The sequence below is a fragment of the Amblyomma americanum genome, chromosome 8 (assembly GCF_052857255.1).
Source record: "Amblyomma americanum isolate KBUSLIRL-KWMA chromosome 8, ASM5285725v1, whole genome shotgun sequence".
Classification (NCBI taxonomy): domain Eukaryota; kingdom Metazoa; phylum Arthropoda; class Arachnida; order Ixodida; family Ixodidae; genus Amblyomma; species Amblyomma americanum.
In genome coordinates, this window is record NC_135504.1 from 97,867,260 (window position 1) to 97,880,326 (window position 13,067).

At 49.3% G+C, this 13,067-nt stretch overlaps 1 long non-coding RNA gene across 1 annotated transcript in view; it reads left to right on the plus strand.

Moving 5' to 3' along the window:
- LOC144100569 (uncharacterized) overlaps nt 1-11,908 on the plus strand; it is a 46,560-nt gene extending 34,652 nt beyond the window's left edge. Inside the window, exon 3 of the long non-coding RNA XR_013307735.1 lies at nt 11,781-11,908. This is a non-coding gene — a long non-coding RNA (uncharacterized LOC144100569). The remainder of the gene's footprint in view (nt 1-11,780) is intronic.
- Nucleotides 11,909-13,067: the final 1,159 nt, after the last annotated feature.

Here is a 13,067-nt window from a genome sequence, read left to right on the forward strand (position 1 = left end):
CATGCCTCGCAGTGTTCGGCCGCAGCGCTGCAGTGGTCACGGTTCATTTGTCGGACGTCCGCTTTGTGTTGCCTCATTATTTCGGCGAAGTTCTTCGTTTCCTCCATGTACGATTCCGGGAAGACCGAGCAGGACATTTGGTATACAACCTCTTGGGCCCTTTCTTTTGGGTGACGGCCGTTTGGGGGGGGGGGGGGGAGAAGGCGTCCGATGGTGGTAGTCGTAAAGCCACTCAATAGACTGTGCGTTGTTAGCACCCTTCTTTACCGAGAATGCGTGCCAGCGTCTCGCTCACGCCTTTCACGTATGGAATGCAAAACGTTTCCACTTCTGGCGTGTGTTTCTTCCATGCACATGCACATGTGTTCGCCCCGGCTAAACCATTCTTATTTTCTGAGAATTGAAAATTGTCCACCCACCTCTTCCACCAATGCAGGCACCTTTGCTGCGCCTTCGACGCTGATTTCCCGGACTTGGCCGAATCACCTTTGACAAGGGAACAGTAGCACCGTTAGTGCGTGCCTTTCAGTGTCACTTTGTACAGCGCCCAGAAAAAAGCCTAACTAAGCCTGTCCTAGCACAGAAATCCTTCAGTAGTTTTGAAAGCCGCAGTCGTGATAACGTTTGCCGTAAATGAGAGGTTTTTTTTTTAGTTTTAAATGTCTTTCATTGTGCCGCAGCCAAATTTGCGTTGGTTTTTGTCTTTTGCTAACCGACAGTATGTCTGTGTATTTTCAAACAACTATATTGACGGGATCATAGCATGCAGCGTGCCCTTGCCATCCGCACTTTCGTACGCGCTGTTTTTGTGAAGATGTTTAGGATCACCAAACAATTCTACACATGCTGGAAATATATCTTCCAGTCCTACAGCATCGCCATCGTGGAGAGACATGCTGCAGCGAAGACTACACCACACACATGCAGCACCAACTTCCTTTTATTACAAGAGTGCCGTATAGACATTAGGGTTTTCCATAAAAATCATGGGAGTCATGGACGATTAACAGAAAATCAACAGCTCAGCAGATACAAATCAACATAAAGACAAACTTTCGGTTAAAGTTATGCACACATGAGAAGACCCGTAACCGTCACAGCTAAGTACACTTAGCCTGTGAATATGCAGCATTAAGAAGACAAAAAGAAATAGTTACGAACAATAAACGACTCAAACAAAGCATGCTCCTAGCAAACGCCCGGGAAGATGCCCGGCGCGCCAAAGAAAAGCGCGGTGATAAAGTAGAAGCTTCAAGGCACAGCCGTGCCATAAAACTAAGAGAAACGCGCAATAACAAATACCAAGCCCAAATAATGCATAAAATAGAACCGAAGCGGAAAACGTAACAACCAAAAAACGTTACTGGTTACATGTCGCATTTTTCATTGCAGCACTGAGGCTTCAATTTTGGATTTCGACGTGGCCTCTTTGTATGTCTGAAATTTACTTGACCTGAAATAAAATAATCGAAAATGTTTTACGGCCGCGAGTGAGTTTCGAACCCGAGGCGGCGAGAACGCATACGTTTTGCTGGTTACTGCGTTAAGCGTGGCCCGCATGGAGCGTTTTTCCGGGCGATTCGCCGGCGTCGGCGGCAGTGGAGCGCTTTTTTGCCGCCGTCGACTGCCACACCGCCGCAGCCGAACATTCTGCGTCATAAAATACCAGTCTCTTGCGCTGTATTTTGGATATCGTCGTCTTCATCAGCTGCATCTATGCGCAACGGAACCGAACAATGAAACAGCACTGAAAACCGAAGTGCTAGCACTCCTAGTTGCAACTGGCGTAACCACGCTAACTCGTCCGAAATTGATTTTGGTGGCACTGTCTACCTGTGCCATGCGCTGTGTTTTTAACAAGGCTGGTGGAATTCCTTAGTTTGGCGGAAGGCAGTAAAGAATCTTCTGCAGAAATTCTGATGTCTTTTTTGGGAGATTTTTGTCTGCGTGTGGAGAAACCCTTTGCCAGGACTGACACATTAGCGGTTGAAAGTTTTTTTTTGTGACAGCCTGGAGGCAAGAGTGCGTCCATGACCTTTCCGGGCCGTTTTCGCAGAGGCGCCGACTATGTCGTGCAGCTCGTGCTTCGCACCATAGAGAACAGAAACATAGCGCATCCAAAAAGCAACCATGGACTGCGCTCCACTATTCGAGGAAAAGTAAAAGGAGAAAAAACAAGAAAGGCCGGCAAAGGCACAGAGAGACCCCTCCCCGCTGTCCTTTTCTTCCTCCCTCTTACCACCCTGCTACCGGCTGCCCGTGTAGCTCTTGAAAAAGAATTTCTCCGTACCTATGCACCTGCTCAAATCATCCTTGGCCCTTTCCGTTAACGCCTCTCCACGTTCTTCATCCGTTTGATGCTGCGTGTTGTGCGTCTTGTTCCCGTAGCCTTTTTGGGAGGAACAGTGCTGAAAATTGTGCCCTAAGGGTAGGGTGGAATTCAAGCAAGTTTTGTTTAAGACGATTCCCAATTCTTGCATATTTGTTTTGAAATCAGCGACAACAGCAATGACACATCGCCTTGAGCATGCGGCTCGAGGACGGTGTGTGATTCGTTCCGCAGTGTCGCCGTGTACCCACTGATTTCCAATGGGTAGAAGTTTTCTCGAAGCCTGGCGCTTGGTTTCTTTGAGTTGAAGTGCTCGGAAAATGGTCTTCCACCTAACATTGTGTTGAAGAAAACACTTCAACCCATTGCGCTTGGTGCGAGGTTGCCAGTGCGCCATTAAAACTCATCATCAGCAAAAGAAAACATTTCTAGGCAATGGATACCCAAGATTCTTTACTCGATGTATCATCTAAAACTGAAAAGGATGCAACGAAAACAACTCGATATGCTTATGATAAGGACACGCTGGTGGCAAAAACGCGTATGCAGTTATTACGTAAAGGGTGTCTGCGAAACCTTGGCCAGTGTTCTCAGAAAGGAAGGGATGCAAACTACACACAAGCCGGACATCATTATCGGAGGCCTCCTGTGCCACTTCAAAGACAGTCATCCCACCCCAAAAAAGGCCTAGAGGCGCCAACTCGAATGGCCCTTCCTGGGCGTACGCGCTCAGCGTCCGCGCTCTTAGCGTAAGCCGAAACCGGTCTGCGCATGCGCACTGCAGGAGACGCCAGCAAGCCTAGGTGAGGCGTCCGTGCTAGATGTCGGCATCAGCGCGCGGGCGCTCGTGTACGCGTTGGAAGGGGGGTCCGGTTTATAACAATGGAAGAATCGCCGGGCTCTCGGTGGCTCTTTTCTTCATGGCTTGAAGCTATTTCAGGTTCCCCGAACTTTTCTTCGCGGTTTAAGTTGTTCTTTCATCGCCCCCCAACCCCTTCTCTCCACGGCTTGAAATTCTCTCCGTCCGCACGACAGGGGAAGGGAGCCAGCACCAGGAACATGGAGATGCATGGCACATTTAAAAGTCGCTGGATCGTTCCGTGGAAACGGCTCCCTCTTCTGACTCCCGCGGTTTGTGCGCTTAAAAAGCCGCGCTAACTCCCCGGGAGTCACACATCCAAGAAGTAGTAGTTTGCCAACAGCTTCAGAGGCAACAACAACTGACGAGAATACAAAAAGGAAGCTAAAAATGTTGCCGGCCCAGCGATTGCTATCTAATCCCTCAAGCACTGGAACTGCAACCGGTGGAATTAAAAGCAAAGAGAGAGGATAGCGAAAAGTAGATAGGAGAGTGGCAGAAAAAAAAAACGAGGGTAGGTTGGAACTTATGCAAAATAAAAAAAAATATGTTCGCGCCACTCGTGCGAAAGTGCTTATGGGTATTGTTGCACATATTCGCAACACGGTAAATTCACTGCATATTCAGGGCCGCGAGCATGTAGCGTCCTGTCGCTAATGAATCGCGCTAGCGGCGCATTGCACAAACGGGTTGGGTGGAGCGCCGAGTCACCGTACTGGAGAAAACCAGTAATCTTTTAAACATCGTGTTATCCGACAATAACTTCTGTTCATTTCTTAGCATATTTAAATTATAATCAAGAACATTTAACTAGAGTTTCACTCTTGATTGCTGCTCTGGGTAACGGCGTAGTTACTGGCTTGCCGAACTGATGGCACACTCTTCAGAATAGTTCCCAGCATGCCACTCTATGAAGTATTCGTTAGCGGTTCATTCTTCACGTACATCTTTGACAGAATGGCCGAAACTAGCATCGATTACAGCAATGGTAAACCCCTTCTCGACGGCGAACGATCGAATCGTGAGAAGCACTTTACCAACCTAGACAAAAATGTGAACTACCACACTACTAATTGTTACATTGGACAAATAACCTACTGGCATAAAACGCAGCATCAGGTTTGCCGCCTCTTATGTGCAACACATGCAACATTCACTTCAACGCATCCTTGCTGCACTTGCACCACATCGACAAAAGATTGGAAGAGCTTTCTGCTATTGAGGCTAATAACATGAGTGTTGAAATGTAGACATTGACACGATTTTACAATTTTGAATGCACAGTGCAAGAACCATATACAAGTATCGGTGAGTGAGCTCGTGAAAACCGGAGCGTCCGGGAATTACAAATTTCACTGCTTGAACGAAAGTACCTAGAAGCTTCATTGCTTTGCACTGTTATTGCGTACGCAATTCCACTATCACCTACGCCGGTGTGGTCACTGTAAGCGCTTAATGAAAAATGTACCTGTCAAGCAAAAGAATCTTCTTATAATTTCCTCTATATACCTCATAGAAGGCACACGCTTTCTTGTAGCATTTTATGTAGCAGCCCATGGCCATAGCCTCCCTCCGATGGGGGCACTTTTGATAAAACTGCGCATTCGTACGGCAGGCTCAACCTCCCAAAGCAACCTACCAAAGCAGGGACACTGTAGCAGGGCACGGCCGAAATCGCCTCCGCTACTCGAGCCCGGCCGCGAGCAGGGACGTGTGCCTTTCCAACGCACCGAGAGAGGGCGCCACACCTTTCATGAAAAAGCTGATGATGCATGATCAATAGTGAAATAGCGCAGGAAGACTTTTACGCCATTGAAATGTAAAATACCTCATACTTCCTTAAAGGTAGGACATTACCCTACGTGAACCTGCTAGAGCTTGTCGATATATTTTAAAATAGGGCTGTAGTGAGCGATAAATTGATGTCAAGTGGGGTATTTTTCAGGACCTCGCCATAGGCTCCATGCTGTCATAGATCATTGCTCATGGCAAACGCAATATGTAAGCTACATCGATAAAACTCGACTAAATGAAACTTTAAGATGCATTTAACACCTAGGCGAGAGAGCTAATTTCTAACTGTTATGCGCGACGAAATATCAATTTTTATTATTCGTCGCCCTTGAGTTACGCGCCGCCGCGCCGCCGGCTGTCGCGAGATGGCGCGACCGGTTTTTCGAGGCGCATGCAGCATTTGCGCATGGTCCAGAATCCTGGGGATGCACGCGTTATCTCGAAAGTTCGCTATCAGCTTTAAACTGAGCAAGGCCGACAGCTTGCGGCATTCTGTTCGACGACCGCCGAGCACGCTTGTTGCTAGGCCGCCGCCGATTTATACAGTCCATTGTGGGCGCAGGTCAGCCCCAAATAAAGTTCTGTTTAGACCCCAACTTCGCTGTCGTTCTCCTCATCGGATAGCAGTCACCACTTCGTGAAATCTGGTGTAGGTGCTGGGTATCCTTACATGTTCCGGACGCACCCTTCAAGTCGTGACGCCAGCCCTCAGCAATTCACACCCGAGGAAGAGACAGCTGCTTAGCCAGCCGATGTCTCCAGGGAGACGAACCCGAGTTCTAGACCCTGCCAGACCACTCCAGACAGCGAAACGACGCTGCTACGAGCACCGCAACATCTCCGAAGATTTCGACACATATCATACTGCCGCAGCCGTGGGTACCCCCAAATTTCAATGGATCCCTAGACACAGACCACGAAGAGTGATTGGACCAATTTTAGCGCATGGTATCATTCAACAATTGTGGATGATACAGCAAAAGTTGGACACATATTCTTCTCAATGGAGGGCTCCGCACGCAAGTGGTACGAAAACCACTACCCGTCCCTAACGATATGGGAGCTATTCAAGAGGAAACTATTCAAGGTATTCACCAGTGTCGTGAGGAAAGAAAGAGCCGAACGACTCCTCAAGTCCAGAATCCAGCTTCCAAGTTAGCCCTTCCGTGGTTACGTCGAGGAGATTAAGCGCCTTTTTCGCCGCGCCGACGCCGAGATGACCGAGGAAAAGAAAGTTCAGTTTTTAATGCGTGGCGTAAAAGAACAACTATTTGGCAGCCTCGTCCCCCAGGCACCAAAAACAGTCGAGGAATTCATGCATGAAGCCCGCACTATTGAGAAGACCCTCGAAGTCCGGGCTCTGCAGTACAATCGCACTTTCTATGTCTGTGCAATCCGTTCGGACACGACAGCCACCACCAGCGAAAACTTGCGGGAAGTGATTCGTGAAAAAGTCCGCTAGGAGCTACGACGATTACTGCCTTCCTCCCCACAGCCGCAAGCAGCGACTCTCATGGAGGTGGTACGGGGAGAAGTGCAACAGGCACATGACGCTTCGACGGCCACAGAACCCCAGGCAATGACCTACGCCACTGCAATACGCACTACTCAGCCTCAACGACAATCTCTTCATTCTGTACGACATGAACAACTTGTTCCTGAACACTGCCTCCCTGCCCCCGCGCGCTCAGCCTACGAGCGACGCTCAAGCCCCTGAAGATGCGATGCCTGGGGGACTTCAGACAACCGGCCGTTGTGCTTTCATTGTTGTGTGGCAGCCCATATTCTTCGTCGCTGCCCGTACCGACGTATCGGTCTTCGAGGATTTTCCGTTGACGCCCCACGACCACGCTTCGGTCACCGTCCGCAGGAAATCGACGTGTACCTGCGTCGACAGCAGAACACGCCGAACTGCATTTCGCGCTCACCATCCCCGACAAACCTCGCACTTTGCTTCGCCACGCCGCAGCTACGCAGCCGCGGTACTAGGAAGGTCTCCCAGCCGCCGTAAGGGAAATTAGGAACAGCAACCTCTGGAGGTGAGGTTGCTCACGAGCGAAACGCCGAAGAGCCTCCACCGACCACGCCCCATGAAGCCGGTGCACCCGCTACGCCGTATGAAGAAGCTGCACTCGCTGCAGCGACGCTGCAGAAAATGACAACCCCGACCACGCTACAAAGCTCTGACCCGACGCCGAGGGCGACGTGCAATGCAAGAGCTAGGGCATCTGACGTGGAAGTTACTATCGACGGCCGAAAAGTTACCGCTCTTGTCGACACAGGAGCCGATTACTCAGTGATGAATGGAACATTCGCTGCGCAACTGACGGAAGTCATGACTGCTTCGGACGGCCCATAAATTCGCACCGCAGGGGGCCATCTCATTACGCCACGAGGACAATTGCACTGCGCGAGTTACTGTCAAAGGGCATACCTATCCTGCGACCTTCGTTGTGCTATGACAATGTTCCCGCGAAATGATCTTGGGCATGGATTTCCTTAGTGGGCTTTAGACGACCATCGACCCGCGATACAAGCTCATCATGGTTTCGACGGGCGAGGCCATCCCTTCGGTGAGAACTCTGGAAAATCACGTTGCCCTGAGTATCCTGAAAGAAGTGATCGTCCCGCCCGTTCAAGCATCATCATGACCGTAGGTGCCACGAAAGCCATTAGCGCTGAAGCCATCATCGAGTAGAAAATGCAGTTGCTTCTAGACCGAGGAATCGGCATCGCAATAAGCATCGCACATTTCCGCAATGGCCAGGCTGAAGTACTGCCGTCTAATTTCAGCGAAGAATACCTTCACACTTAGAGAGGAACGACGATTGCTTTCTTCGACGAAATATCGGACGTACGAGACTCCTTCGCCCTCAGCGACCCAACCGCAGAAGATTCGCCTGACCAAGAGAACTCGCCCACTTTCAACATCAACCCAGCCCTGTCCCGGAACAGACAAGACCAGATCCGCAATCGGCTTCGAAGCTACTGCGAGTGTTTTTCGTCATCAACGAAGGTACGACAAACGCCAAATGCCAAGCATGGCAATATAACCGACCAGCACGCCCGACCTCTCCGTCAAACCCCCTACCTTGTGTCGCCACGGGAACGACAAGCCAAACGGGACCAAGTGAATGAAATGCCTTGCGACGACGTCATCCAGCCTTCAAACAGCCCATGAGCGGCACCGGTTGTTCTAGTGAGAAAGAAAGACGCCGCACTTCGATTCTGCGTTGATTACCGTCGCTTGAACAACATAACAAAAAAGGACGTCTACCCCCTCCCCCGCATCGACGGCACACTAGACCGGCTCTGCAATGCCAAGTATTTCTCATCGATGGACCTGAAGAGCGATTACTGGCAAATTGAGGTCGATGCAAGAGATCGGATCGCGAGAAGACGGCCGTCATCACTCCGGATGGGTTACTTGAAAGGTGAAGCCATTTGGTCTCTGTTCTGCACCAGAGACGTTTCAGCAACTGAGGGCTACAGTGCTGGCAGGCCTGAAGTTTCAGATTTGTCTGGTATATTTAGATGACATCGTTGTCTTCGCATCTAACATTGAAAAGCACCTCAAAAAACTTCGAACAGTACTAGACGCCATCAAGTCGTCTGGCCTAACCTTGAAAGCAGACAAGAGGCACTTTGCTTATGAAGAAGTGCTGTTTCTAGGCCACATAGTTAGCAAGGAGGCAGTACGCCCAAACCCGCAGAAAACCGCTGCTATTGAGCAGCTTCCATCCGCAGCCGATAAGAAAGCAGTGCGTGGATTCCTCGGACTGCGCGCATATTACCAACGATTTGTGAAAAACTTTTCGCGCATCGCCGAGCCCCTGACCAAAATGACGAAGGCAGACATGCCATTTAAATGAGAAGCGCCACAAGCAGAAGCCTTCAAAGAACTTCAGCGTTGTTTACAGTCCCCACCGATCCTCTTGCATTTTGATGAAAACTATGATACTGAAGTTGATACTGACGCAAGCAGCGTGGGCCTAGGCGCCGCCCTCGTTCAAAAAAGCGACGGCATGGAGAAAGTCATCGCATACTTTATCCGTTCCCTTTCCAAGGCCGAGGATAACTATTCGACGACTGAGAAGCAGTGCCTTGCCATCATCTGGGCTACGTCGAAATTCCTCCTCTATCTGTACGGACGACCATAAAAGGAAGTCAGCGAACAACACGCGCTTTGCTGGCTTGCCAATTTGAAGGACCCCTGTGGACGCCTCGCTCGATGGAGTCTGCGCCTCCAAGAGTTTGACGTCACCGTCGTTTACAAGTCCGGACGCAAGCACTTTGACGCCGATTGGCTCTCACGAGCCCCTGTGGATGCGCCGCCGCCGGACGATGATGAGGACGTTTTCTTGGGACCCATCAGCTCCAGCTCTTTTGCCGAGCAGCAACGCTCGGATCCTGACCTAAACCGCCTCATCGAGTACTTGGAAGGCAAAGTTTCTTCACCGCCCGCCTTATTCAAGCGAGGACTGTCTTCTTTCTGCGTATAGAACGATTTCTTCATGAAGTAGAACTTCGCAGCGAACAAAACAGCCTACCTCCTTGTACCTGATTGTCTCCGCGAAGTTCTACAGGCTTCACACAACCAGCAGACAGCTGGACATCTCGGGTTTACTCGCACCCTCCGTCGCATTCAAGACATATATTACTGGCCCCTACTGTCTGCCGATGTCGCACATTATGTAAAAACCTCCAGAGATTGTCAGCAACGAAAGACCGCTCCCACCCGACAAGCAGGATTTCTGAACCCTTTTCAACCCCCCTCAAGGCCCTTTCAGCAGACCGGCCTGGACTTGCTTGGCCCTTTCGCAAAGTCAACGTCTGGAAATAAGTGGATCATCATAGCGATCGACTACCTGACCCGCTGCGCCGAGGCAAAAGCCCTACCGAACGAAGCAGTAGCAGAAGTCGCCAAATTTTTCGTGGAGTGCATTATTCTGCAGCATGGCGCTCCCGATGTGCTCATCACGGACATAGGAACAGCATTCATGGCGAAACTAACGCAAGCCATCTTCCGATAGAGCCAAACCAGGCACCGGAGGACAACTTCATATCATCCGCAGACCAACGGGCTCACCGAGCGCCTGAACAAAACCATCGCCGATATGCTCGCCATGTATGTCGATGCCGACCACAAGACCTGGGACGTCATCCTGCCTTACGTCGTCTTTGCAAACAACACCGCAGTGCAGGAGACCACCCAGATGACGCATTTTAGGCTCGTCCATGGCAGGGAGGCACCGACCATTCTAGACAACATGCTGCCCAACGTTACCGAAGAAAATAACGTCGACGTCGCCGCCTACCTTCAGTTCGGAGGCTTGCAACGATTATGAATAACAAACAAGCAGCGGACCGACGCCAGACGCTACAACCTACGAAGATGCAACGCGGAATACAAGCGAGGAGACCAAGTCTTTGTTTTGACGCCCATTCGCCACCGTGGATTGAGTGAAAACTTTTGCACTGCTATTTCGGCCCTTGCAAGGTTCTTCGTCGGCTGGGTGAACTGGATTATGAAGTGATCTCTGACACAATGACTGCATCCCAGCGACGCCGCGTTCGACCAGAAGTTGTCCATGTCGTCCGTCCGAAACCCTATTATGCGCCCTAAAGGACGCTGCATTTCCACACTCTGCGTTTATTTTCGCACGATCAGTTTTATTAGTTGCTACTAGCATTATTTGTATTAATGCATCGAGTCGATGCTTCTCTCAGAGGTGAGTAAAGCCGCGAAGCTTTGCAGTGTTCGTTCATTAATGAAATCTGCCGCCACGCCACTTTATCGCTTCATTTTCGGCGCAAGACGCGACTAGATTCATCTTGATTGATCGCATCCAGGCAGAGCTGGTTCTACGTTGTTCCACAATGTTCTAGTAACTTTGCACGCTTAATCTAGAAAGGTCGCTGTCAGCATTAAATGGAGCACGGCCAACAGCTGCGAACATTCTGTTCGTCGACCGCCGAGCACGCTTGTTGCTAGGGCGCCGCGGAGTGATCCAGTTCATTGTGGGCGCAAGTCAGCCCCAAATAAAGTTTTGTTTAGACGCCATCATCGCTGTCGTTCTGCTCCTCGGATAGGAATCAACACTCCATGAATTCGTGAGTTCTAGTCGCAGCATCAAGTTTTGAGTAGTCTTCTACGTGATTCTCCTAAAATCGCGTTTTTTAATCCTTAGATTCAGAGCAATGCTCGCGATCTCCTGCCTGTGCAGTTGTGGCTAACAAAAATATATTCCGCTTATTCACGCAGGTAAGCTAGAATATATTAAAGGAAACCGATAAAGGGATCAGCGAACGTTTGTTTTCACATTGCACGTGTCCAAACCTAAATTTGTCGAAACATCAGAAACGAAGTCTGCCAGTGATCACGATATACAATTTTTTTCGGAAGGTAACTAATGTGTACCTTATAAAAGTTATGGCTACTGGTAAGTTTCCACAAATTCCCTCAGAGGATATCAAATTTTTGAGAAAGAAAAGATGGAAAGATGCTCATTGAGCCTTTTTTCCTGGCTTTCCTGAAATTTATTATATTGATCGTATAAGAATTATTATCTCAAAAGGAAAGGTCAAGAACGGTTTTATGGGGCATTTTTTTGTCAGGGCAGGAAAGAAAATGCCGCAAAAGTTTTAGTTGATTGATGTCTATGAAATTCAGTAGGGTAACAGTATAAAGCATCTCCCAAATTTTACTGAACCGATGGGGTACCAGACAACAAGACATTCCGTTCGTGTGTCCTGTCATTTGAGCGCCTTCGTTCTTTTTCACGTTTCTTTTTTCAGTGCCTTCCACAGGTACCGCCACCACGACAACGATGCCCTTCAGGATGCCTCTGTCATCCAGTGATAACCAACCCTTTTACGGGCGCGTGCCTGAACCCTTCTTTCCCGCCACCTCAGGGCTACCGACCACCTTTTTACGCCAACGGCATAGCACCGAAAGGACTAGTTGGTAAAGGAGGCCGCCGTCGCAGAATAAATTAATTTTACTCAGCCGATGGGTCCCAGTCACTAAGATATTTCGTTCATATGTGTTTGTGTGATTTGCATCTTTGCTTAATATTTTCCGCTTTTTTAGTGCCTTCCACAGGTACCACAACCACGACAACGATGCCCTCATCATCCAGAGATACCGAAGCCTTATAGAGGAACGTGTCTGAACAATTCTCTTCCGCCACTTTGGGGCTACCGCTCACCGATGTACGCCAACGAGATACTACCGAAAGGAGTAGCTTCTAGCTACTACCAACGTCGCAGAGCAACTTCCTTGCTCCAGCCTTGATTTATAGTGCACTTACGCTCGCAGTGTAATTGGGCGAAATGAAAAAATGCAAAGGTTTCGCATTGCACAAAAAACATGAAGCCAGTGGGACATGAAAGAAACACAAGGCGCTGAAACCTCATCAATAGCCTGACAATTCCCACAACAGCGCGAAAGCCTCTTCGATATCCCCTCAATAAACCTGTCCTGCTGCTGCTCCGGCCTCCCTATTTCCGCAAACTTCTTTACGCCACCGAGCCACGTAACTTTGTTACGCTTGAAATACAGCCAATTACCCTTAACTACCATCGGTTATCTTGCCTTTGCATTAATGCTCTGTCTAATCCCATTTTTTCCTGATTTCAACTGGGCTGTCATCCACCCGTGTTTGTTCTTTCAACCACTGTGGCCTTTTCCAGCCTCTTTAAGTTACACCTATCATTTTTCTTTGCATACCTCGCTGCGTTGTCTTTAACTTAATTTGAATGCCTTTCGTAAGCCTCCACGTTTCTGCCTTTCAGGTGAATACCAGTAAGATACAGCTGTTATATACTTTTCTCTTGAGGGATGTTGGTAAATCGCCATTCATGAAGTGACTGCCTGCCAAATGTGCTCCACCTCGTTCTTTTCCTTGCGAGAACACGTGTACTCAAGGCAGGTAGTGTCCACAGATCAAGATCATGAGATTGAAAGATCTCATGATTCGGATCTGTGGACAGTATCTGCCCTGAGTACACGCGTTGCTTTACCTTTTCCAGCGCCTCGCTACCAATTGTAAGCAGCCATTCCCTTCCGAACATTACTATGCG